The 27,727-nt window shown below is 56.6% G+C and overlaps 1 pseudogene; it reads right to left on the reverse strand.

Moving 5' to 3' along the window:
* Positions 1-355: 355 nt before the first annotated feature.
* Positions 356-27,727, reverse strand: part of LOC144609604 (histone H2B-like) — a 43,502-nt pseudogene continuing 16,130 nt past the window's right edge.

A 27,727-nucleotide genomic window follows, 5' to 3' on the forward strand; every position in this document is an offset into this window, starting at 1 on the left:
AAACCACATCAACAGCAGCAAAATGCAAATACTGTATTGTGTTCACATTAATCTGTTCGATATTTAACATTTTTGGGTGAAATATTTGAAGACACAGACAAGCTGAGAGAGAATAAGATAACGTTTCCGTGCCAGTTCAGAGGATGGGAACATAGCAGTAACACCGGGACAGTGAGGAGAAAGAACCGCAAAATTTAAAAGACATTAACAGCTAGAAACCCATGTCGGAGCAAAACTCACCAATTTTGCTGCAACTCCATGTTGAAATAGTGCTGCACCTCTTTCAGTGAGACTTTAAGAGGCTCTTAAAAGAGCCGTTGTGATTGTGGTTGACTTTTTCAGCTTGTGTGGATCCTTACTTGGAGCTGGTGTATTTGGTCACTGCCTTTGTTCCCTTCCGACATGGCGTGCTTGGCCAGCTCCCCGCACAGCAGCAGGCATGTGCTGCAGGCCTTCATTGCGAAAGAATTTGAGTTTAGAAGCAAGGACATCCTACTGCAGTTGTACAGCGCCCTGGTGAGACCACACCTGGAGTATTGGTCTCCTAATTTAAGGAAGGACATTCTTGCTATTGAGGGAGTGCAGCGTAGGTTAATTCCTGGGATGGCGGGACTGACATAATGAAGAAAGAATATGTCAACTGGGCTTGTATTCACTGGAATTTAGGATGAGAAGGGATCTTATGGAAAAGTATAAAATTCTTTGGACAGGCTCGATGCAGAAAAAATGTTCCCCATCTTGGGGAGTCCAGAATCAAGTGTCAGAGTTTAAGAATAAGGGGTGGGCCATTTAGGACTGAGATGAGGAAAAACATTTTCACACAAAGAGTGGAGAGTTAACACCCATCTGTAGAATTCTCTGCCACAGAAGGCAATGGAGGCCAATTCACTGGATGTTTTCAAGAGAGAGTTAGATTTTGCTCTTAGGGCTAACAGAATCAAGGGATATGGGGAAAAAGCAGAAATGGGGTACTGATTTCGGATGATCAGCCATGATCATATTGAATGGCCATGCTGGCTCGAAGGGCCGATGGGCTAGTCCTGCACCTATTTTCTATGTTTCTCTGTGCTGCATCAGCACCAACAACACAGAACACTGTCCCAGGATGTGATGATCAACCACTTAGTCAGAATCATCCAACACGGAAACAGGCCCTTCAGTCCAACTTGCCGCTGTTGACCATGATAGCTCATCTATACTCGTCCACCTGCCTGTGCTTCACCAGCTCCCTCTAAGCCTTTTCTATTGGTGTACCTGTCCAGATGTCTTGTTATAGTACTTGCCTCAACGACATCCTCTGGCAGCTTGCTCCATATACCCACCACCCTCTACATGAAAAAGATGCCCATCAGGTTTCTATTAAATCTCATCCCACGCACCTTAAACCATGTCCTCTGGTTCTTGATTCCCCTTCCCTGTGTAAAAAACTGCTTTCACGCAATCTATTCCGCTCATGATCTTATACACCTTTGTAAGATCAACCCTCAGCCTCCAGAATGAAGAATTAAGTTCTCGCTTACGCAGCCTCTCCCTATGGATCAGGCTCTGTAGTCTTGGCAATATATTCGAGTATGTTCGAGTTTCACTGTACCTTAATTGGTATACATGACAATCAACAGACCTTTGATATTCGTGAAAATCTTCTCTGCACTCTTTCCCGCTTCATATCATATCATATATATACAGCCGGAAACAGGCCTTTTCGGCCCTCCAAATCCGTGCCGCCCAGTGATCCCCGTACATTAACACTATCCTACACCCACTAGGGACAATTTTTACATTTACCCAGCCAATTAACCTACATACCTGTACGTCTTTGGAGTGTGGGAGGAAACCGAAGATCTCGGAGAAAACCCACGCAGGTCACGGGGAGAACGTACAAACTCCATACAGTGCAGCACCCGTAGTCAGGATCGAACCTGAGTCTCCGGCGCTGCATTCGCTGTAAAGCAGCAACTCTACCGCTGCGCTACCGTGCTTAATGATATCCTTCCCATAACAAGGTACCCAAAACTGAACACAATAATCCAAATGCAGCCTCACCAATGCCTTGTACAACTGTAACATAACATCCCAACTTTGTACTCAATACCCTGACTGATGAGGGTCAATGAAGCAAAAGCCTTCTTGACCACCCTATCTAAGCCTCTCCCACGATGCGCTCAAAAATATCGTTCACGAACTAGTTCATGATACTACTTTTGAACCTTGGAGGAGATGCTGGTGTCGGGGTGAACCTGCTTCACACTTTGTAGATGTAGATGGCGTAGCTCTCCTGCCTCGATCTCTTGCGTTTCTTGCTGCCATTGGGAGCTGCTTTGAACATGGCTTTTTTGGTGCCCTTTTTGGGAGCTTTTGCGGCTCTGGAATTTCATTCGTTGGATTCAGAATCGCAAATGAGCAGAACACGAATTAAATAACCTGCCCGATCGCCCTGTGCTGAAGAGGAATGAGGAAGGCAAGCAATGTCATTAGCCAGTTTTGACTGAGAAAATTAACATTTTAGTTTAAACCTTTGAATGGAGCTCTGAAGCGACAATCATAGTCCTCTCTGCCACCAAACACAGACTGCTACAAATGCCCAATAACGCTGACAGGGTAGGGAGGCAGAGTTGGGGGGGGGGGGGGGGGGGGGGGGGGAGTCGCTGGTGAGAATCATCGCTGTGGGGAGGGAGTCACACAGAGGCCAGGCTGTGGAAGGACGACAGATTTCCCCTCCAGACCACCCCACCCCTCAGAAGGAATCAGTGATCCAGATGGGCTTTTACCACAGGCCAGTGCTCACCACACTGACACCTGCTTTTGATTCCAGACTCAGTCCTCATTAGTCCAGGCCCCTGCATTTCTTAGCCAGGAACTTAACTGCTCTGCTCCACTGACTCTGGGACTCTACACACTGCCGGATTGAAAGGCACTGTGTCAGTCCCACAATAGGACAGCATCACCACGCTTGAAATACCAGAGAGAGCTGGAATTCTGCAGCTGACAGAAATGGACAAGCTGGACCCCAGTCAGGTTCCTCGAGGTTCTCACTCAATCCCTGTCCACAACTCACGAGTGTTATGGATTCAATACGGGTTTTATCTGTTCTGGTCGAGGAGGCTCAGGTACAAAGTCTAAAGGCTACCCTGGGGTCAGATGAAATCCCAAGAGACGAGAGACTTGTTAAAGTTCGCTTCTTCTTAAAACAGACAACACACAATGGGTTAGGTAAACCAACACAAGCTTTACTGGTTGATCAGCCAGCGGGAGTGTCGGGATGTACATCAATCAATTACGCCACAAGTACTTGACTGTTCCGAGCCACCACTCCCCAGAACAAAGACTGGACCAGATGTTTTATGCTGTAAAGATCAAAAATACACATTCCTTAAACCATTAGTCATGGTCCCAAAATGCTGTAGTTCGTCAGCACCTTTCCGGCAAGTCTGAGATTGTCTCTCTTACATAGCCAGGTACATCAAAGGAAGAACAGGAAGGACAGATTTCTAAAGGCATTAGTCCTGGTTCCAATATACAGCAGCCCAAGCCCAGCAGTCTGGGTTTGTCTCTTCTTACCAGTTAGCACTTCCCCACTAGAGAAAGCCTGCTAAAGAAGAATTACGAAGCTACAAAAGATAGTCCTGTATCCCCTCATGTATTTAAAGCATTTAACCCTTTCAGACTAAGTGATAGAGATGCACAAACTCAACCACAGGACCAGACAGGGTCACAGAACAAAGGAATGAAATCTCTCACCGTGACGAGGACATTAACCACAGTTAGTGTGTTAGTTTGTTCACACTCACTCACATATATAGTTCACACTCACTCACATATCCTCATCACAACATGCCACAACATACACACACGCATGCACAGTGGATTGCTGCGGCCTTGGCAGAGATTCTTACATCTTTACCAGCCACAAGTAATGACCCAGATGACTGGAGGACAGGAAATGTGGTCCCTTGAGCAGTGAGTTCTACATCAGTGGAAGGGTAATTACTGGTCAAAGTTCAAAGGGACAGGATTTATTTACACAGGCAAAGTTGACCATTAGGATAATCAGTAGGGCTTTCTTCATTGAAATGTTGCACCACTGATTTGATCAAATAGTTTGAAGAGGTAACTAAGTGTACTGAGTGCAGTGGGGTACATGTTATTTACACAGACTTCAGTCAGGCCTTTGATGAGATCAGGCATTGTTGGCTGATCTAAAAGCTTAGCATAATCAAACGTTGTTTGTGTGATTTTATCAACAGTAAATCATGTTTGACAAACAGACTGCAGTTGGAGGTAAAAACCTAAGATGATTGAGGGGAACATGGAGATATGATGTACAGTACTTAGATTTACAGATGGTATGTGACAAGGTGCCACATGAAAGGCTGATGCACAAGCCAAGAGCTCCCTTTGTTGGGGGAAGTGTGTCAGCACGGATTGAAGACTGGTTGCCACATAGAAGACAGAGATGGAATGAACAAGTCTTTTTCAGGCTGAAAAAATGTAACTAATAGACAGAGCCATGGATCAGTCCTGGGCTTTCAATTATTTACTCTCCTACCTCAGCATCAATGATCTACTATGGACTGTTCTTTTAGTTGCACTACAGACTTCATTGCCAGTTTATGTGACAATTCCACACTTGACTCTTCTCTCGAGGAGGCAGTGTGTATGGATCCGAGACCTAGAAGGGCTGAAAAACACCTTGCCCAGCATATATAACGGGGCAGGAAAATGGATTAGGGCCTTTGAGGAGGAGACTACAGGACGATTGTTGGCTGTGGGAGATTTGAAGGCACTACTGGTGAAGGTAATAGGAACCACGAAGTTAGCAGAACTATGTGAAATGGCTGGGATAAAAAACGCAGCAAATAACCCGATGATTGATGGCACGCCATTTGATCGAGTCAGGCAGAGGGTATGGCAGCCAAAAACCTACCCCCATATGTCTTCGGTAGGAAAAAAGACCCAGCTTCCCTTACAACTACGTTCTTAGTAATCTTCCAGAGTAAATTGCTCAACAGTATAGTATTCTATCGGAGGCATCTGTTTCTCTTGGAGGTGAAATTTGCCCGTATCCTGGAGCAACGGTAGCTGATTTGCAGTAGCTTTCACTAGAAGAGATTTAATACATGGAAAAACACAACACAATACAATAGCAATTATAAGCAGGGTGATTCCGATAGTCACCCCGACTTTAACCAACCATGCTCCCCATCCGCCTAGAATGTTTTCTAGCCAGCCAAAGAGTTGGTGTCCGTAACCTGCATTCTGTTAAACTCTTTCCTCAGATTTCTCAATTTCTCCATTGCTTTAGTGAAAAGCCCATCCGGACTGGTATTATTGGGTATAAACGAACAACAGTGTTCACCAAAAAGGACACAGATCCCCCCTTTCTCAGCCAGTAACCAATCCAGGGCCTGCCTGTTTTGCCATGCCATTTTGCTAGTGGCATCAAGCTGTTCCCCTAAGGCTGTCAGTGCATCCTCACTATCTATCTATCTATCTATCTATCTATCTATCTATCTATCTATCTATCTATCTATCTATCTATCTATCTATCTATCTATCTATCTATCTATCTATCTATCTATCTATCTATCTATCTATCTATCTATCTATCTATCTATCTAACTATCTATCTATCTATCTATCTATCTATCTATCTATCTATCTATCTATCTATCTATCTATCTATCTATCTATCTATCTATCTATCTATCTATCTATCTACTACTAAAACTCAGATCTTGTATATATATATTTTTTGGGTTTGACCTGAATTATTTGATATATTTATTTGTTCGTAACAGCGATTGCGGCAAAACGGTGAACAGTAACGTGATGGTTTTCGCACCGCCTTAATCGCCAACCTCCCAAACGACCGGCCGTGATATTTTCATTTGATTTAGTCGCATGTTTTTTAAGTTACAGAGGTTTTAAAGCGCTGCCCCCCCCCTTTTCAGGGGGGCGCTGCGGTGCGGATTTAGTCTTCAGCTTGTGTGAGATGGTTGCTACATTGTTGCGAAAAGCAAGTGATTGTTGTTTAAAGTTGTTTTTTATTGCAAGTCATTAACATACACAGATCAGCATGGGGCCCCTATTCCCTCCCTCCCCCCCCTTCCCCCCTCAACCCCTTCCTCCCCACTCCTTCCCACCTCCATCCCCACTACCTCCCACCCTCCTCCCCAACTCCCTCCCCACCTCCCTCACCAATCCCCCCCTAACTCCCCCCCCCTCCCTCCGCCCTTCCATCCCTCTCCCCCTCCCCCCTCCTTCCACCCTCCCTCCCCCTCTTCTGGTTACAATGGAAACCCTACGGGGACGGGCCCAACGGGGAAAGAGGGGTACTGGGAAAAGGGGAGGTCCCCCTCCCTCCCCCTTCCCCCCTCCCCCTTCCCCCCTCCCTCCCCCCTCCCTCCCCCTCCCCCCTACACCCTCCCTCCCCTCTCCCTCCCCCCTCTCCCCTCCCCTCCCCTCCCCTCCCCCCTCCACACCTCCCTCCTCCCTCCACACCTCCCTCCTCCCTCCCTCCCCTCCTCCCGGTTACAATGGAAACAATACGAGGACGGGCCCAACGGGGAAAGAGGGGTACTTGGAAAAGGGGAGGTCCCCCTCCCTCCCCCCCTTCCCCCCTCCCCTCCCCCCTCCCTCCCCCTCCACTCCTCCCTCCACACCTCCCTCCTCCCTCCCTCCCCCTTCCCTCCCTCCCCTCCTCCCGGATACAATGGAAACCCTACGAGGACGGGCCCAACGGGGAAAGAGGGGTACTGGGAAAAGGGGAGGTCCCCCTCCCTCCCCTTCACCCCTCCCCTCCCACCCTCCCTTCCCCCTACCTCTCTCCCTCCCCCCTTCCCTCCCCCCTCCCTCCCCCTCCCCCCTACCCCTCTCCCTCCCCCCTCCCCCCCTTCCCCCCCTCCCCTGCCCCCTCCCTCCCCCTCCCCTCCTCCCTCCATACCTCCCTCCTCCCTCCCTCCCCCTTCCCTCCCTCCCCTCCTCCCGGTTACAATGGAAACCCTATGAGGACGGGCCCAACGGGGAAAGAGGGGTACTGGGAAAAGGGGAGGTCCCCCTCCCTCCCCCCTTCCCCCATCCCATCCCCCCTCCCTCCCCTCTCCCTCCCCCCTCCCCCCCTTCCCCCCCTCCCCTTCCCCCATTCCTCCCCTCCTCCCTCCACACCTCCCTCCTCCCCTTCCCTCCCTCCCATCCTCCCAATGCTTGTGTGAGATGGGTGCTACATTGTTTCGAAAAGCACCACTAACAGATCGCAGTGAGAAGCACTATGTGACCGCGAATGTTTCAAAACAAGCACTTAAAAAGCACTTATCTTTTTTTTACGTCTTTTTTTTTATTGCAAGTCACTTAACATACACAGATCAGCATTGGGCCCCTATGCTCATGGGCCACCGGGGCAAGTGTTTCGAAAAAAGCACTGAGAGTGTGTCTGGGGAAGAGAGAGAATGGGGGGGGTCTGAGAATGGGGACTGGGGAGGGGGACAACAGGGGTCGTTGCGGAGGGGGCTTGGTGGTGGAGGAAAGAGGGGTACTGGGAAAAGGGGAGGTCCCCCTTCACCCCTCAACCCCTTCCTCCCCCTCCTTCCCATCTCCATCCCCACTCCCTCCCCCCCTCCCTCCACCTCCCTCCACCATCCCTCTCCACCTCCCTCAACCCTCCCCCCTAACTCCCCCCTCCCTCCTTCCCTCCATCCCTCCCTCCCCCACTCCCACCCCCCTCCCTCCACCCTTCCATCCCTCTCCCCCTCCCCCTCCTTCTACCCTTCCCCCCCCCCTCCCGGTTACAATGGAAACCCTACGGGGACGGGCCCAACGGGGAAAGAGGGGTACTGGGAAAAGGGGAGGTCCCCCTCCCTCCCCCCCTTCCCCCCTCCACTCCACCCTCCCCTCCCCCCTCCCTCCCCCTCCCCTCCTCCCTCCACACCTCCCTCCTCCCTCCCTCTCTCTTCCCTCCCTCCCATCCTCCCGGTTACAATGGAAACCCTACGAGGACGGGCCCAACGGGCACACTTGTGCTAGTATCTATCTATCTATCTATCTATCTATCTATCTATCTATCTATCTATCTATCTATCTATCTATCTATCTATCTATCTATCTATCTATCTATCTATCTATCTATCTATCTATCTATCTATCTATCTATCTATCTATCTATCTATCTATCTATCTTCTATCTATCTATATACTACTAAAACTCAGATGTTGTGTATATATATATATATATAACACTGATGTCGGCTGAATACGGCAATTCCGGCAAAACGGTGAACCGTAGCGCCACGATTTTTGTACCGCCTTAATCAGCATGCGGTTCGCTGCTGGAAAATGATATTTTTATTTAATTCGGACGCATATTTTTTAAGTTACAGAGGTTTAAAAGTGCTGCCCCCCCTGATTTATCGAAGTTTTGACAGAAGGGGGGCGCTGCGGTGCGGATTGTGATGTCACAATGCCCCTGTGAGATGGACTCGAGCTGACCCCCCTTCCCCCCCACCCCAGCGGTATTCAGCGTGTGACGTCACAATGCCCCTGTGCTACATTGTTGCGAAGAGCTGTCAAGTCATATCATATCATATCATATCATATATATACAGCCGGAAACAGGCCTTTTCGGCCCTCCAAGTCCGCGCCGCCCAGCGATCCCCGCACACCAACACTATCCTACACCCACTCGGGACAATTTTTACATTTACCCAGCCAATTAACCTACATACCTGTACGTCTTTGGAGTGTGGGAGGAAACCGAAGATCTCGGAGAAAACCCACGCAGGTCACGGGGAGAACGTACAAACTCCTTACAGTGCAGCACCCGTAGTCAGGATCGAACCTGAGTCTCCGGCGCTGCATTCGCTGTAAAGCAGCAACTCTACCGCTGCGCTACCGTGCCGCCCATAAGTCAAGTCCATTTTATTTGTACAGCACATTTAAAAACAACCCACGTTGACCAAAGTGCTGTACATCTGATTAGGTACTAAGGAAAAAAATGAAACATACAGTAGCACGCAAACAGTTCACAGCGCCTCCTCAATGAGCCTCAAACGCTAGGGAGTAGAAATAGGTTTTGAGCATGGACTTAAAGGAGTCGATGGAGGGGGCAGTTCTGATGGGGAGAGGGATGCTCTTTCCACCCTCCCCCTCTCTCCCTCCCCCCTCCCCCCTTTTCCCCCTCCCCCCCTTTCCGCCCTCCCCTTCCCCCCCTCCCTCCCCTCCTCCCTCCTCCCTCCCTCCCCCTTCCCTCCCTCCCCTCCTCCCGGTTACAATGGAATCCCTACGAGGACGGGCCCAACGGGGAAAGAGGGGTACTGGGAAAAGGGGAGAGCCCCCTCCCTTCCCCCTCCCTCCCCCTACCCCCCCCTCCCCTCTCCCCCTCCCTCCCCCTCCCTCCCCCTACCCCCTCACTCCCCCCTTCCCCCCTCCCCTCCCCCCCTCCCACCCCCCTCCTCCCTCCCTCCCCCTTCCCTCCCTCCCCTCCTCCCGGTTACAATGGAAACCTTACGAGGACTGGCCCAACGGGGAAAGAGGGGTACTGGGAAAAGTGGAGGTACCCCTCCCTCCCCCCTTCCCCCTCCCCCCTCCCCCCCTCCCTCCCCCCCCCTCCCCCCTCCCCTCCCCTCCCCCTCCCTCCCCCTCCCCTACCCCACTCCCTCCCCTCTCCCTCCCCCCCTTCTCCCCTCCTCCTCCCTCCCCCTCCCCTGCCCTCCTCCCTCCCTCCCCCTTCCCTCCCCCGCACTCCCCTCCCGGTTACAATGGAAACCCTACGAGGACGGGCCCAACGGGCACACTTGAGATGGGTGCTACAGTGAGAAGCACTATGTGACCGCGAATGTTTCAAAACAAGCACTTAAAAAGCACTTATCTCTTTTTAAAGTATTTTTTTTTATTGCAAGTTACTTAACATACACAGATCAGCATTGGGCCCATATGCTCGTGGGCCACCGGGGCAAGTGTTTCGAAAAAAGCACTGAGAGTGTGTATGGGGAGAGAGAGAATGGGGGGGGGGGGTCTGTGAATGGGGACTGGGGACAACAGGGGTCGTTGCGGAGGGGGCTTGGTGGTGGGGGAAAGAGGGGTACTGGGAAAAGGGGAGGTCCCACTTCCCCCCTCAACCCCTTCCTCCCCCCTCCTTCCCACCTCCATCCCCACTCCCATCCCCACTCCCTCCCCCCCTCCCTCCCCCCTCAATCCCAACCTCCATCACCACTCAGCCCCTAACTCCCCCCTCCCTCCTTCCCTCCATCCCACCCTCCCCCACTCCCTCCCCCCTCCCTCCACCATTCCATCCCTCTCCCCCTCCCCCCTCCTTCCACCCTCCCTCCCCCCCTCCCGGTTACAATGGAAACCCTACGGGGACGGGCCCAACGGGGAAAGAGGGGTACTGGGAAAAGGGGAGATCCCCCTCCCCTCCCCCCTACCCGCTCCCCCCTTCCCTCCCCCCTTCCCCCTCCCCTCCCCCTCCCTCCCCCTTACCTCCCCCCTACCCCCCTCCCTCCCCTCTCCCTCCCTCCTCCCCCCTTCCCCCCTCCCCCCCTCCCCTCCCCCTCCCCTCCCCTCCTCCCTCCACACCTCCACACCTCCCTCCTCCCTCCCTCCCCCTTCCCTCCCTCCCCCCCATCCCTCCACCCTTCCACCCCTCTCCCCCTCCCCCCTCCTTCCACCCTCCCTCCCCCCCCTCCCGGTTACAATGGAAACCCTACGGGGACGGGCCCAACGGGGAAAGAGGGGTACTGGGAAAAGGGGAGATCCCCCTCCCTCCCCTCCTCCCTCCCCTCCCCCCTACCACTCTTCCCCCCTCCCCCTCCCCTCCCCCCCTCCCTCCCCCTCCCCTCCTCCCTCCACACCTCCCTCCACACCTCCCTCCACACCTCCCTCCTCCCTCCCTCCCCCCCTCCCGGTTACAATGGAAACCCTACGAGGACGGGCCCAACGGGGAAAGAGGAGTACTGGGAAAAGGGGAGGTCCCCCTCCCTCCCCCCTTCCCCCTCCCCTCTCCCTCCCCTCCCTCCCCCTCCCCCCTACCCCACTCCCTCCCCTCCCCCCTCCCCGTTACAATGGAAACCCTACGGGGACGGGCCCAACGGGGAAAGAGGGGTACTGGGAAAAGGGGAGGTCCCCCTCCCTCCCCCCCTTCCCCCCTCCACTCCACCCTCCCCTCCCCCCCTCCCTCCCCCTCCCCTGCTCCCTCCACACCTCCCTCCTCCCTCCCTCCCTCTTCCCTCCCTCCCATCCTCCCAGTTACAATGGAAACCCTACGAGGACGGGCCCAACGGGCCCACTCGGTCTAGTATACTATTAAAACTCAGATCTTGTAGGTTTGTATCAGGATTTGTGTATATATCAGTGATTCCGGCAAAACGGTAAACCGTGGCGCCACGGTTTTTGCACCGCCTTGATTACCAACCTCCCGTCTAACCGGCCGCGATATTTTCATTTAATTTGTTCGTATGTTTTTTAAGTTACAGAGGTTTTAAAGCACTGCCCCCCCCCCCCCCATATTGAAGTTTCTATAGAGGGCGCTGCGGTGCGGATTTAGCCTTCAGCGTGTGATGTCACAATGGACAAGCAGCTGCTATTGGGTGTCTGCTCTTTACAAATTTACATCTTTTTATTTTTAACCTTTTTTTTCCAAGGTCTTCAGCTTGTGACGTCACAATGCTTGTGTGAGATGGTTGCAACATTGTAGCGAAAGGCAACAGAATGTTTTTTAAAGTTGTGTTTTTTATTGCAAGTCATTTAACATACACAGATCAGCATGGGGCCCCTATGCTCGTGGGCCACCGGGGCAAGTGTTTCGAAAAAAGAAAGGGAGGTCCCCCTTACCCCCTCAACCCCTTCCTCCTCCCTTCCCCCCTCCCTCCAACTCCCCCCTTTCCCCTCCCCTCCCACCCCTTCCCCCCTCCCCTCCCACCCCTTCCCCCCTCCCCTCCCCCCCCTCCATCCCCCTCCCCTCCTCCCTCCCTCCCCTCCCTCCCCGCCTCCCAGTTACAATGGAAACCCTACGGGGACGGGCCCAACGGGGAAAGAGGGGTAATGGGAAAAGGGGAGGTCCCCCTCCCTCCCCCCTCCCTCCCCCCCTACCCCCCTCCCTCCCCTCTCCCTCCCCCCTTCCCCCCTCCCCCCTCCCCTCCCCCTCCCCTCCCCCTCCCCCTCCCCTCCTCCCTCCACACCTCCCTCCTCCCTCCCTCCCCTCCTCCCGGTTACAATGGAAACCTTACGAGGACGGGCCCAACGGGGAAAGAGGGGTACTGGGAAAAGGGGAGGTCCCCCTCCCTCCCCCTTCCCCCTCCCCTCCCCCCTCCCTCCCCCCCTACCCCCCTCCCTCCCCTCTCCCTCCCTCCCCCTCCCCCTCCCCTCCTCCCTCCACACCTCCCTCCTCCCTCCACACCTCCTTTCCCTCCCTCCCCTCCTCACTGGGAAAAGGGGAGGTCCCCCTCCCTCCCCCCTACCCCCCTCCCTCCCCTCTCCCTCCCCCCTTCCCCCCTCCCCCCTCCCCTCCTCCCTCCACACCTCCCTCCTCCCTCCCTCCCCTTCCCTCCCTCCCCTCCTCCCGGTTACAATGGAAACCTTACGAGGACGGGCCCAACGGGGAAAGAGGGGTACTGGGAAAAGGGGAGGTCCCCCTCCCTCCCCCTTCCCCCCTCCCCTCCCCCCTCCCCCCCTACCCCCCTCCCTCCCCTCTCCCTCCCTCCCCCCTCCCCCTCCCCTCCTCCCTCCACACCTCCCTCCTCCCTCCACACCTCCCTTCCCTCCCTCCCCTCCTCCCGGTTACAATGGAAACCTTACGAGGACGGGCCCAACGGGGAAAGAGGGGTACTGGGAAAAGTGGAGGTCCCCCTCCCTCCCCCCTTCCCCCATCCCCTCCCTCCCCCTCCTCCCCTACCCCTCTCCCTCCCCCTCCCACCTCCCCCCCTCCCCCACTCCCCTCCCCTCCCCCTCCATCCCCCTCCCCCCCTAACCCCCTCCCTCCCCTCTCCCTCCCCTTCCCCACCCCTCCCACTCCCCTCCTCCCTCCACACCTCCCTCCTACCTCCCTCCCCCTTCCCTCCCTCCCCTCCTCCCGGTTACAATGGAAACCCTACGAGGACGGGCCCAACGGGGAAAGAGGGGTACTGGGAAAAGGGGAGGTCCCCCTCCCTCCTTCCCCCCTCCCCTCCCCCTCCCTCCCCCTCCCCCCTACCCCTCTCCCTCCCCCCTCCCCTCCCTTCCCCCCTCCCCTCGCCCCCTCCCTCCCCCTCCCCTCCTCCATCCACACCTCCCTCCTCCCTCCCTCCCCCTTCCCTCCCTCCCCTCCCCTCCCCCTCCCTCCCCCCTACCCCCCTCCCTCCCCTCTCCCTCCCCCCTTCCCCCTCCCCCCTCCGCTCCCCCTCCCCTCCTCCCTCCACACCTCTCTCCTCCCTCCCTCCCCCTTCCCTCCCTCCCCTCCTCCCGGTTACAATGTAAACCCTACGAGGACGGGCCCAACGGAGAAAGAGGGGTACTGGGAAAAGGGGAGGTCCCCCTCCCTCCGCCCTTCCCCTCCCCCTCCCTCCCTCCCCCTCCCTCACCCCCTCTCCCTCCCCCCTCCCCCCTCTCCCTCCCCCCTCCCCCCCCTCCCCTCCCCCCTCCCCTCCATCCCTCCCCCTCCGCTCCTCCCTCCACACCTCCCTCCTCCCTCCCTCCCCCTTCCCTCCCTCCCCTCCCGGTTACAATGGAAACCCTACGAGGACGTGCCCAACGGGGAAAGAGGGGTACTGGAAAAGGGGAGGTCCCCCTCCCTCCCCCTTCCACCCTCCCTCCCTCCCCCTTCCCCCCACCCCTCCCCTCTCCCTCCCCCCTCCCTCCTCCCTCCACACCTCCCTCCTCCCTCCCTCCCCCTCCCTCCTGCCTCACGGTTACAATGGAACCCTACGAGGACGGGCCCAACGGGGAAAGGGGTGTGCTGGGGAAAGGGGGGGGTAGAGTAAGAGTGTATCTGGGGGAGAGAGAATGGGGGGGTCTGAGAATGGGGACTGGGGAGGGGGACAACAGGGGGCTTGGTGGTTTGGGAAAGAAGAGTACTGGGAAAAGGGGAGGTCCCACTCCCTCCCCACTCTCCTCCCTCCCTCATCCCTCCTTCCCTCCCGTCCCAGCAGCGCTGACCGCCGGGAGGTGTAGTCGCCGTCGCCTCTCCCGCTGTTGATTTCATTTATAACAAAGACATTTATTTAAAATGAGGAATGTGATTTTCATTAAGTTTGATTTTATTTATTTTAAAAAGCTGATGCTCTATAGATAAGTTATTTCCTTTTCAACAAAGAACGCTGTTTATTTTAAAGTAAAATAGACCCTCCCCCCCTTCCCCCTCCCCTCCCCCCTCCACTCCACCCTCCCCTCCCCCCCTCCCTCCCCCTTCCTCCCTCCCATCCTCCCGGTTACAATGGAAACCCTACGAGGACGGCCCAACGGGCACACTTGTGCTAGTATACTATTAAAACTCAGATCTTGTGTTATGTAGATATATTAATATATATTTTTGGAATGGCCTGAACCGTACGTAACATCGATTGCGGAAAAAAGGCGAACCGTAGCGCCACGGTTTTCGCACCGCCTCAATCGCCAATCTCGCGCTCGCTCGGCCGTGATATTTTCATTTACTTTGGTCGCGTATTTTTTAAGTTACAGAGGTTTTAAAGCGCTCCCCCCCCCCCCCTTTTTTTCAGGGGGCGCTGCGGTGCAGATTTAGTCTTCAGCTTGTGATGGCGACATTGTTTCGAAAAGTTTCCAGAAAAGGACTGATTGTTTTAAAGTTGGTTTTTTTGTTATTGCAAGTCAAGTCAAGTCAATTATATTTGTATAGCACATTTAAAAACAACCCACGTTCACCAAAGTGCTGCACATCTGATTAGGAAAAAAAAAAAGAAGGAAGTTATAGTGGTCACTTGACATACACAGGTCAGGAGGACAGGCCCAACGGGCACACTTGGAGAGTAAGAGTGGAGCTGGGGGAGGAGAGAATGGGGGGTGTGGGGTCGGGCCCAACGGGCCCGCTTTGAACGGGCACACTTGTTCTAGTCTATCTATCTATCTATCTATCTATCTATATATACTATTAAAACTCAGATGTTGTATCTATATATATATATTCCACTGATGTCGGCTGAATACGGCAATTCCGGCAAAACGGTGAACCGTAGCGCCACGATTTTTGTACCGCCTTAATCAGCATGCGGTTCGCTGCTGGAAAATGATATTTTTATTTAATTCGGACGCATATTTTTTAAGTTACAGAGGTTTAAAAGTGCTGCCCCCCCTGATTTATCGAAGTTTTGACAGAAGGGGGGCGCTGCGGTGCGGATTGTGATGTCACAATGCCCCTGTGAGATGAACTCGAGCTGACCCCCCTTCCCCCCCCAGCGGTATTCAGCGTGTGACGTCACAATGCCCCTGTGCTACATTGTTGCGAAGAGCTGTCAAGTCAAGTCCATTTTATTTGTATAGCACATTTAAAAACAACCCACGTTGACCAAAGTGCTGTACATCTGATTAGGTACTAAGGAAAAAAATGAAATATACAGTACACGCAAACAGTTCACAGCGCCTCCTCAATGAGCCTCAAACGCTAGGGAGTAGAAATAGGTTTTGAGCCTGGACTTAAAGGAGTCGATGGAGGGGGCAGTTCTGATGGGGAGAGGGATGCTCTTTCCACCCTCCCCCTCTCTCCCTCCCCCCTCCCCCCTCCCCCCTCCCCCCTCCCCCCCTTTCCGCCCTCCCCTTCCCCCCCTCCCTCCCCTCCTCCCTCCTCCCTCCCTCCCCCTTCCCTCCCTCCCCTCCTCCCGGTTACAATGGAATCCCTACGAGGACGGGCCCAACGGGGAAAGTGGGGTACTGGGAAAAGGGGAGAGCCCCCTCCCTCCCCCCTTCCCCCTCCCTCCCCCCTCCCTCCCCCTCCCCCCTACCCCCCCTCCCCTCTCCCCCTCCCTCCCCCCTCCCTCCCCCTACCCCCTCACTCCCCCCTTCCCCCCTCCCCTCCCCCCCCTCCCTCCCCCTCCCCTCCTCCCTCCTCCCTCCCTCCCCCTTCCCTCCCTCCCCTCCTCCCGGTTACAATGGAAACCCTACGAGGACGGGCCCAACAGGGAAAGAGGGGTACTGGGTAAAGGGGAGGTCCCCCTCCTCCCCCCTTCCCCCCTCCCCTCCCCCTACCCCCCTCCCTCCCTCCCCTCTCCCTCCCCCTACCCCCTCCCCTCCCCCCTCCTTCCCCATCTCCCTCCACACCTCCCTCCTCCCTCCACACCTCCCTCCTCCCTCCCTCCCCCTTCCCTCCCTCCCGTCCTCCCGGTTACAATGGAAACCCTACGAGGACAGGCCCAACGGGGAAAGAGGGGAACTGGGAAAAGGGGAGGTCCCCCTCCTTCCCCCCTTCCCCCCTCCCCTTCCCTCCCAAACAGTTCACAGTACCTCCTCAATTAGCCTCAAAAGCTAGGGAGTAGAAATAGGTTTTGAGCCTGGACTTAAAGGAGTCGATGGAGGAGGCAGTTCTGATGGGGAGAGGGATGCTCTTTCAACCCTCCCCCCTCCCCCCCTCCCCCCTTTCCGCCCTCCCCTTCCCCCCTCCCTCCCCTCCTCCCTCCTCCCTCCCTCCCCTCCCCCCGGTTACAATGGAAACCCTACAAGGACGGGCACAACGGGGAAAGAGGGGTACTGGGAAAAGGGGAGGTCCTCCTCCCTCCCCCCCTTCCCTCTCCCCTTCCCCCTTCCCCTTCCCCCCTCCCCTCCCTCCCTCCCCCCTCCCTCCCCCCTCCCCCTTCCCCCTCCCTCCCACCCCCTCCCCCCTCCCCTCCCCCTCCCCTTCCCCCCACCTCTGCCCCCTTCCTCCCCCCCTCCTCTCCCCCCTCTCCTCTCCCCCCCTCTCCTCTCCCCCCTCTCCTCTCCCCCCCTCCTCCCCCCCCCTCCTCCCCCCCTCCTCCCCCCCCTCCTCCCCCCCTCCTCCTCTCCCCCCCTCCTCCCCCCCTCCTCCCCCCTCCCCCCCCTCCTCTCCCTCCCCTCCTCCCCCCTCCCCCCCTCCTCTCCCCGAAGCGGAAGTGTAGTCGCCGTCGCCTCTCCCGCTGTTTGATTTCATTTATAACAAAGACATTTATTTTAAATGAGGAATGTGATTTTCATTAAGTTTGATTTTATTTATTTTAAAAAAGCTGCTGCTCTATAGATAAGTTTATTTCCTTTTCAACAAAGAACTTATTTAAAAGTAAAAACCCGGTTTTTTTCATTGGGTTTCACCCTCCCTGTTAGCGCCCGATTGGTTGGGTCTTTACGTGGTACCTCCCCTCCTCCCTCCACACCTCCCTCCCTCCCCCTTCCCTCCCTCCCCTCCTCCCGGTTACAATGGAAACACTACGAGGACGGGCCCAACGGGCCCACTTGGTCTAGTATACTATTAAAACTCAGATCTTGTAGGTTTGTATCGGGATTTGTGTATGTATCAGTGATTCCGGCAAAACGGTAAACCGTGGCGCCACGGTTTTTGCACCGCCTTGATCACCAACCTCCCGGCTGACCGGCCGCGATATTTTCATTTAATTTGTTCGTATGTTTTTAAAGTTACAGAGGTTTTAAAGCGCTGCCCCCCCCATATTGAAGTTTCTATAGAGGGCGCTGCGGTGCGGATTTAGTCTTCAGCGTGTGATGTCACAATGGACAAGCAGCTGCTATTGGGTGTCTGCTCTTTACAAATTTACATTCTTTTTATTTTTAACCTTTTTTTTCAAAGGTCTTCAGCTTGTGACGTCACAATGCTTGTGTGAGATGGTTGCAACATTGTAGCGAAAGGCAACAGAATGTTTTTTAAAGTTGTGTTTTTTATTGCAAGTCATTTAACATACACAGATCAGCCTGGGGCCCCTATGCTCGTGGGCCACCGGGGCAAGTGTTTCGAAAAAAGAAAGGGGAGGTCCCCCTTCCCCCCTCAACCCCTCCCTCCCCCCTTCCCCCTCCCCTCCACCCTCCCTCCCCCCTCCCTCCAACTCCCCCCTTCCCACCGGGGCAAGTGTTTCGAAAAAAGAAAGGGGAGGTCCCCCTTCCCCCCTCAACCCCTCACTTCCCCCCTCCCTCCCCCCTCCCTCCCCCCTCCCTCCAACTCCCCCCTTCCCCCCTCCCCTCCCCCCCTCCCCTCCTACCCCTTCCCCCCTCTCCTCCCCCCCTCTATCCCCCTCCCTCCCTCCCCCCTCCCTCCCCGCCTCCCAGTTACAATGGAAACCCTACGGGGACGGGCCCAACGGGGAAAGAGGGGTACTGGGAAAAGGGGAGGTCCCCCTCCCTCCCCTCCCCCTCCCTCCCCTCCCCCTCCCTCCCCTCCCCCTCCCTCCCCTCCCCCCTCCCTCCCCTCCCCCCTCCCTCCCCTCCCTCCCCTCCCCCTCCCTCCCCTCACCCCTCCCTCCCCTCCCCCCTCCCCCTCCCCCCCCTTCCCCCCTCCCCTCCCCCCTCCCTCCCCCTCCTCTCCCCCTCCACACCTCCCTCCTCCCTTCCCTCCCCCCCCACTCCCCTCCCGGTTACAATGGAAACCCTACGAGGAAGGGCCCAACGGGGAAAGAGGGGTACTGGGAAAAGGGGAGGTCCCCCTCCCTCCCCCTTCCCCCCTTCCCTCCCCCTCCCTCCCCCCCTACCCCCCTCCCTCCCCTCTCCCTCCCCCCTTCCCCCTACCCCCTCCCCTCCCCCTCCCCTCCTCCCTCCTCCTTCCCTCCCCCTTCCCTCCCTCCCCTCCTCCCGGTTACAATGGAAACCCTACGAGGACGGGCCCAACGGGGAAAGAGGGGTACTGGGAAAAGTGGAGGTCCCCCACCCTCCCCCCTCCCCTCCCTCCCCCTCCCCCCTACCCCTCTCCCACCCCCTCCCACCCTTCCCCCCTCCCCAACTCCCCTCCCCTCCCTCCCCCTCCCCCCTACCCCCCTCCCTCCCCTTTCCCTCCCCTTCCCCACCCTCCCCCTCCCCTCCTCCCTCCACACCTCCCTCCCACTTCCCTCCCTCCCCTCCTCCCGGTTACAATGGAAACCCTACGAGGACGGGCCCAACAGGGAAAGAGGGGTATTGGGAAAAGGGGAGGTCCCCCTCCCTCCCCCCTAACCCCCTCCCCTCCCCCCTCCCTCCCCCTCCCCCCCTACCCCTCTCCCTCCCCCTCCCCTCCCTTCCCCCCTCCCCTCCCCCCCTCCCTCCCCCTCCCCTCCTCCATCCACACCTCCCTCCTCCCTCCCTCCCCCTTCCCTCCCTCCCCTCCTCCCGTTTACAATGGAAACCCTACGAGGACGGGCCCAACGGGGAAAGAGGGGTACTGGGAAAAGGGGAGGTCCCCATCCCTCCCCCCTTCCCCCCTCCCCCCCTCTCCCTCCCCCCCTCCCCCCTCCTTCCCCTCCCCTCCCCCCTCCCTCCCCCTCCCCTCCTCCCTCCACACCTCCCTCCTCCCTCCCTCCCCCTTCCCTCCCTCCCCTCCTCCCGGTTACAATGGAAACCCTACGAGGACGGGCCCAACGGGGAAAGAAGGGTACTGGGAAAAGGGGAGGTCCCCCTTCCTCCCCCCCTCCCCTCCCCCTCCCTCCCTCCCCCCCTACCCCCCTCCCTCCCCCCTCCCCTCCCCTCCCTCCCCTCCCCTCCCTCCTCCCTACCCCCCTCCCCTCCCCCTCCCTCCCTCCCCCCTACCCCCCTCCCTCCCCCTCCCCTCCCCTCCCTCCCCCCTCCCTCCTCCCTACCCCCCTCCCTCCCTCATCCCCCCCTTCCCCCCTCTCCTCCCCCCTCCCTCCCCCTCCCCTCCTCCCTCCCTCCCCCTTCCCTCCCCCCACCCTCCCCCTTCCCTCCTCCCTCCCTCCCCCTTCCCTCCTCCCCACTCCCCTCCCGGTTACAATGGAAACCCTACGTGGACGGGCCCAACGGGCACACTTGTGCTAGTATACTATTAAAACTCAGATCTTGTAGGTTTGTATCGGGATTTGTGTATATATCAGTGATTCCGGCAAAACGGTAAACCGTGGCGCCACGGTTTTTGCACCGCCTTGATCACCAACCTCCCGTCTAACCGGCCGCGATATTTTCATTTAATTTGTTCGTATGTTTTTTAAGTTACAGAGGTTTTAAAGCACTGCCCCCCCCCCCCCATATTGAAGTTTCTATAGAGGGCGCTGCGATGCGGATTTAGTCTTCAGCGTGTGATGTCACAATGGACAAGCAGCTGCTATTGGGTGTCTGCTCTTTACAAATTTACATCTTTTTATTTTTAACCTTTTTTTTCAAGGTCTTCAGCTTGTGACGTCACAATGCTTGTGTGAGATGGTTGCAACATTGTAGCGAAAGGCAACAGAATGTTTTTTAAAGTTGTGTTTTTTATTGCAAGTCATTTAACATACACAGATCAGCATTGGGCCCCTATGCTCGTGGGCCACCGGGGCAAGTGTTTCGAAAAAAGAAAGGGGAGGTCCCCCTTCCCCCCTCAACCCCTTCCTCCTCCCTTCCCCCCTCCTCTCCCCCCTCCCTCCAACTCCCCCCTTCCCCCCTCCCCTCCCACCCCTTCCCCCCTCCCCTCCCCCCCCTCCATCCCCCTCCCCTCCTCCCTCCCTCCCCCCTCCCTCCCCGCCTCCCAGTTACAATGGAAACCCTACGGGGACGGGCCCAATGGGGAAAGAGGGGTACTGGGAAAAGGGGAGGTCCCCCTCCCTCCCCCTCCCTCCCCCCCTACCCCCTCCCTCCCCTCTCCCTCCCCCTTCCCCCTTCCCCCCTCCCCTCCCCTCCCCCCCCTCCATCCCCCTCCCCTCCTCCCTCCCTCCCCCCTCCCTCCCCTCCTCCCGGTTACAATGGAAACCTTACGAGGACGGGCCCAACGGGGAAAGAGGGGTACTGGGAAAAGTGGAGGTACCCCTCCCTCCCCCCTTCCTCCCTCCCCACTTCCCCCTACCCCTCTCCCTCCCCCTCCCCCCTTTCCCCCTCCCCCACTCCCCTCCCCTCTCCCTCCCCCTCCCCCCTAACCCCCTCCCTCCCCTCTCCCTCCCCTTCCCCACCCCTCCCCTCCCTCCCCCTCCCCTCCTCCCTCCACACCTCCCTCCCCCTTCCCTCCCTCCCCTCCTCCCGGTTACAATGGAAACCCTACGAGGACGGGCCCAACGGGGAAAGAGGGGTACTGGGAAAAGGGGAGGTCCCCCTCCCTCCCCCCTTCCCCCTCCCCTCCCCCCTCCCTCCCCCTCCCCACCTACCCCTCTCCCTCCCCCTCCCCTCCCTTCCCCCCTCCCCTCCCCCTCCCCCTCCCCTCCTCCATCCACACCTCCCTCCTCCCTCCCTCCCCCTTCCCTCCCTCCCCTCCTCCCGGTTACAATGGAAACCCTACGAGGACGGGCCCAACGGGGAAAGAGGGGTACTGGGAAAAGGGGAGGTCCCCCTCCCTCCCCCCTCCCCTCCCCCCTCCCTCCCCCTCCCCTCCCCCCTCCCTCCCCCTCCCCTCCTCCCTCCACACCTCCCTCCTCCCTCCCTCCCCCTTCCCTCCCTCCCCTCCTCCCGGTTACAATGGAAACCCTACGAGGACGGGCCCAACGGGGAAAGAGGGGTACTGGGAAAAGGGGAGGTCCCCCTTCCTCCCCCCTCCCCTCCCCCTCCCTCCCCCCTCCCCTCCCCTCCCACCCTCCCCCCTCCCTCCTCCCTACCCCCCTCCCTCCCCTCTCCCTCCCCCATCCCACCCTTCCCCCCTCCCCTCCCCCCTCCCTCCCCCTTCCCTCCTCCCTCCCTCCCCCTTCCCTCCCCCCACCCTCCCCCTTTCCTCCCCCCACCCTCCCCCTTCCCTCCCCCCCCACTCCCCTCCCGTTTTAATGGAAACCCTACGAGGACGGGCCCAACGGGCACACTCGTGCTAGTATACTATTAAAACTCAGATCTTGTAGGTTTGTATCAGGATTTGTGTATATATCAGTGATTCCGGCAAAACGGTAATCGTGGCGCCACGGTTTTTGCACCGCCTTGATTACCAACCTCCCGTCTAACCGGCCGCGATATTTTCATTTAATTTGTTCGTATGTTTTTTAAGTTACAGAGGTTTTAAAGCGCTGCCCCCCCCCCCCATATTGAAGTTTCTATAGAGGGCGCTGCGGTGCGGATTTAGTCTTCAGCGTGTGATGTCACAATGGACAAGCAGCTGCTATTGGGTGTCTGCTCTTTACAAATTTACATCTTTTTATTTTTAACCTTTTTTTTCCAAGGTCTTCAGCTTGTGACGTCACAATGCTTGTGTGAGATGGTTGCAACATTGTAGCGAAAGGCAACAGAATGTTTTTTAAAGTTGTGTTTTTTATTGCAAGTCATTTAACATACACAGATCAGCATGGGGCCCCTATGCTCGTGGGCCACCGGGGCAAGTGTTTCGAAAAAAGAAAGGGGAGGTCCCCCTTCCCCCCTCAACCCCTTCCTCCTCCCTTCCCCCTCCCTCCAACTCCCCCCTTTCCCCTCCCCTCCCACCCCTTCCCCCCTCCCCTCCCACCCCTTCCCCCCTCCCCTCCCCCCCCCTCCATCCCCCTCCCCTCCTCCCTCCCTCCCCTCCCTCCCCGCCTCCCAGTTACAATGGAAACCCTACGGGGACGGGCCCAACGGGGAAAGAGGGGTACTGGGAAAAGGGGAGGTCCCCCTCCCTCCCCCCTCCCTCCCCCCCTAACCCCTCCCTCCCCTCTCCCTCCCCCCTCCCCTCCCCCTCCCCTACCCCTCCCCCTCCCCTCCCTCCTCCCTCCACACCTCCCTCCTCCCTCCCTCCCCTCCTCACTGGGAAAAGGGGAGGTCCCCCTCCCTCCCCCCTCCCTCCCCCCCTACCCCCCTCCCTCCCCTCTCCCCCCCCCTTCCCCCCTCCCCCTCCCCTCCCCCCTCCCCTCCTCCCTCCACACCTCCCTCCTCCCTCCCTCCCCTTCCCTCCCTCCCCTCCTCCCGGTTACAATGGAAACCTTACGAGGACGGGCCCAACGGGGAAAGAGGGGTACTGGGAAAAGGGGAGGTCCCCCTCCCTCCCCCTTCCCCCCTCCCCTCCCCCCTCCCTCCCCCCCTACCCCCCTCCCTCCCCTCTCCCTCCCTCCCCCCTCCCCCTCCCCTCCTCCCTCCACACCTCCCTCCTCCCTCCACACCTCCCTTCCCTCCCTCCCCTCCTCCCGGTTACAATGGAAACCTTACGAGGACGGGCCCAACGGGGAAAGAGGGGTACTGGGAAAAGTGGAGGTCCCCCTCCCTCCCCCCTTCCCCCATCCCCTCCCTCCCCCTCCTCCCCTACCCCTCTCCCTCCCCCTCCCCCCTCCCCCTTCCCCCTTCCCCCCTCCCCCACTCCCCTCCCCTCCCCCTCCCTCCCCCTCCCCCCCTAACCCCCTCCCTCCCCTCTCCCTCCCCTTCCCCACCCCTCCCCTCCCCTCCTCCCTCCACACCTCCCTCCTACCTCCCTCCCCCTTCCCTCCCTCCCCTCCTCCCGGTTACAATGGAAACCCTACGAGGACGGGCCCAACGGGGAAAGAGGGGTACTGGGAAAAGGGGAGGTCCCCCTCCCTCCTTCCCCCCTCCCCTCCCCCTCCCTCCCCCTCCCCCCTACCCCTCTCCCTCCCCCCTCCCCTCCCTTCCCCCCTCCCCTCGCCCCCTCCCTCCCCCTCCCCTCCTCCATCCACACCTCCCTCCTCCCTCCCTCCCCCTTCCCTCCCTCCCCTCCCCCTCCCTCCCCCTACCCCCCTCCCTCCCCTCTCCCTCCCCCCTTCCCCCCTCCGCTCCCCCTCCCCTCCTCCCTCCACACCTCTCTCCTCCCTCCCTCCCCCTTCCCTCCCTCCCCTCCTCCCGGTTACAATGTAAACCCTACGAGGACGGGCCCAACGGAGAAAGAGGGGTACTGGGAAAAGGGGAGGTCCCCCTCCCTCCGCCCTTCCCCTCCCCCTCCCTCCCTCCCCCTCCCTCACCCCCTCTCCCTCCCCCCTCCTCCCTCTCCCTCCCCCCCCCTCCCCTCCCCCCATACCCCTCCATCCCTCCCCCTCCGCTCCTCCCTCCACACCTCCCTCCTCCCTCCCTCCCCCTTCCCTCCCTCCCCTCCCGGTTACAATGGAAACCCTACGAGGACGTGCCCAACGGGGAAAGAGGGGTACTGGGAAAAGGGGAGGTCCCCCTCCCTCCCCCTTCCACCCTCCCTCCCTCCCCCCTTCCCCCCACCCCTCCCCCTCTCCCTCCCCCCTCCCTCCTCCCTCCACACCTCCCTCCTCCCTCCCTCCCCCCTCCCTCCCTGCCTCACGGTTACAATGGAAACCCTACGAGGACGGGCCCAACGGGGAAAGGGGTGTGCTGGGGAAAGGGGGGGGTAGAGTAAGAGTGTATCTGGGGGAGAGAGAATGGGGGGGTCCTGAGAATGGGGACTGGGGAGGGGGACAACAGGGGGCTTGGTGGTTTGGGAAAGAAGAGTACTGGGAAAAGGGGAGGTCCCACTCCCTCCCCACTCTCCTCCCTCCCTCATCCCTCCCTCCCTCCCGTCCCAGCAGCGCTGACCGCCGGGAGGTGTAGTCGCCGTCGCCTCTCCCGCTGTTTGATTTCATTTATAACAAAGACATTTATTTAAAATGAGGAATGTGATTTTCATTAAGTTTGATTTTATTTATTTTATAAAAGCTGATGCTCTATAGATAAGTTTATTTCCTTTTCAACAAAGAACGCTGTTGATTTTAAAGTAAAATAGACCCTCCCCCCCTTCCTCCTCCCCTCCCCCCTCCACTCCACCCTCCCCTCCTCCCTCCCCCTTCCCTCCCTCCCATCCTCCCGGTTACAATGGAAACCCTACGAGGACGGGCCCAACGGGCACACTTGTGCTAGTATACTATTAAAACTCAGATCTTGTATATATATATTTTTTGGGTTTGACCTGAATTATTTGATATGTTCGCGCGTAACAGCAATTGCGGAAAACCGGTGAACAGTAGCGTGACGGTTTTCGCACCGCCTTAATCCGGCCGTGATATTTTCATTTGCTTTGGTCGCGTGTTTTTTAAGTTACAGAGGTTTTAAAGCGCTGCCCCCCCCCCCCCTTTTCAGGGGGGCGCTGCGGTGCAGATTCAGCCTTCAGCTTGAGCCTTCAGCTTGTGACGGCTACATTGTTTCGAAAAGTTTCCAGAAAAGCACTGATTCTTTTAAAGTTGTTTTTTTTGTTATTGCAAGTCAAGTCAAGTTAAGTCAATTTTATTTGTATAGCACATTTAAAAACAACCCACGTTGACCAAAGTGCTGCACATCTGATTAGGAAAATAAAAAAAAAGAAAGTTATAGTGGTCACTTGACATACACAGATCAGGACGGGCCCAACGGGCACACTTGGAGAGTAAGAGTGGGGCTGGGGGAGGAGAGAATGGGGGGTGTGGGGACGGGCCCAACGGGCCCGCTTTGCTAGTAATTAATAAACCTTTGCTGATTGTAATAAATGTAGTTGATCCATTCTGTGTTTTTTGCAGGTGTGATCCAAAAAAATATTGATTCGAACCCAGCAGTAATCTCATTCCTAGCTTTGAATTCATTGGGGATTCCTCTTGGTTGCCCTATCGCATCCAGGTAGACGCCCTTGGGCATTTGGTCAAACGCTCTCTTCTGCCGAGTGTTCTCAAATACCTCTTGTGATGCCTCCTGTGGGCTGATCACGAGGACCGATTGGACTAACATTACCCTTGCACATAGCCCAGTCCAGTTACGTGGAAGTACATTCTTGGGGCCACCTCCGCACATCCAAAATCTATCTGCTATGGCTATATCTGCTCTCAAAATAGCGTCACATCTTGGCAGAAGGGCAACACTAGTGTGCATGGGCACCCCTATAGGAAGCTGACTCGGATTTGCCTGGTTGCATATCCAGATCTTTTTACAATTGCCTGGGAATCTCCCTACCGGACGTCTGCCATTTAATGCAGAATAACACTCAAATTGTTCCGTTTCATTTACCTTAACCCCTTGCGGTGGCATGGGGTAGGGTTTTCTGACCTGTGTAAAGTTCCATACGTCACAGTACTCTGAGGGCATCACGTGGGAGGATCCTGCTTCGTTTAGACACTCGATTGGGCAGTAATAATCAACATACCACCGTTCTATGTCCGTTGAAGGGTCGTCTAATCTTGTACAATGCGTAAAGTTGTGGGTCTGGTATAGCCAGTATTTGTTCCTTGGCTTTGGCGCACACGATGCATTGTGATTGTTGCATAGTGTGTGCCGTATACTGTGCCCACTTATACCAATCATTAATGGTCGCTGTGCGCCATGCGACTAAGTTATGTGAGTCATCGTCATCCCTATCCTCAATGTTCCTTCGAACCCGCCTCTGTTCCCCTAACTCTAGCAGGGTAGTATTAGGACCAGTCTGGTTCCACCCAGTCCAAAGCTGTGAAATTGAGGGCTCCCAGATCTGATTCGGGAGAGGCACGGTCTGATTCGGGAGAGGCACTATTGCCCCCCACCCCGTCGCCCCTGTCCACATTGTCGCGAGGAGGACAGACGCCCACAACCTCATCGTCAACAACCTCAGAGTCACTAATGTCCCCAAAGACTTCCTTTATGATCTGGTCAATGCTTGATCCTTCCCCTGCGTTTTCGTTCTCACGCTCGCTTACCTTTTCTCCTGTATTTTCGTTCTCACGCTCGCTTACCTCTTCTCCTGTATTTTCGTTCTCTTTCCCGTTTACCTCGAGGTCATTCACAGGTTGTGCCTGTGGGACAGTCCTTGTACAATGATTGAGATGGTACCACGTGGACCGGCCCTCTACCTGAACAGCAGTCGGTGAGGCCTTGGTTACTGTGAACGGTCCTTCCCTTCTCGGCTCATTCCACCTTTGTCGAAAGGCTCGCACATAGAACTGATCTCCGGGTTTAATAGGTCCTTCTCCCTGGTCCGCCTCTGGCTCCTTTTGCTTTTCTTGTGTGTAAATAGACTTGTGTATCATAGTTAACTGTTGCATGTATTGTTTAAGTTCTACCTCTAATTGCTCCAAACTTGGTCCCTTGTAAGACCTCTCCATTTGGGCATCGGCATGGGTCTGCCAGTGAGCATCTCATGTGGTGTTAAATGAGTTATTCGATTAGTTTGCATGCGACAGCTCATTAATGCCAATGGCAGGGCATCAATCCAATTTAACTTTGTAGTTGCGCAAATCTTGTTCAATTTAGCCTTCAATGTTCCATTAACTCTTTCTACCATGCCCTGAGATTGAGGGTGGTATACACACCCAAATCTTTGTTTCACTCTCAGGGCTTGCAGCACCAACTTAACTGTTTTTTGAATAAAAGCCGCTCCATTGTCGGAACGATTTCGGTTGGTATACCGAATCGTGGGATGACCTCATTTGTCAGAAACTTGACTACAGTTCCTGCACCTAAATCCTTAGATGGTACTGCTTCCACCCATCTGCTAAATCTATCAATTACTACCAGCATATACCTTTTCCCTCTTACTTTTTTCAGCATGTCCACATAGTCAATAACCAGGTGCCTAAATGGTCCTTCGGGCACAGGTATATGTCCTATAGGTGTTGTTATTCCCTTTCTAACATTGTTTTGAGCACATATCTCACATTGTGACAAAATGTAATCTACTGAAGCCTGTAGATAGGGTGACCAAAATCCATCTCTCGTTATCTTCCTTAACACTTCCCCCCTTGCACAGTGGTCTAGCCCATGCGCTTCTGAGATGAGAATGGTCAGCAGAGGTGTAGGTGCTACCAGCAAACCTTCTTCCGTAGTCCACAGGCCCTCTACATTCTGTTTGGCTCCCCTCTGTCTC

This window comes from Rhinoraja longicauda, chromosome 34 (genome assembly GCF_053455715.1).
Source record: "Rhinoraja longicauda isolate Sanriku21f chromosome 34, sRhiLon1.1, whole genome shotgun sequence".
Lineage (NCBI taxonomy): Eukaryota > Metazoa > Chordata > Chondrichthyes > Rajiformes > Arhynchobatidae > Rhinoraja > Rhinoraja longicauda.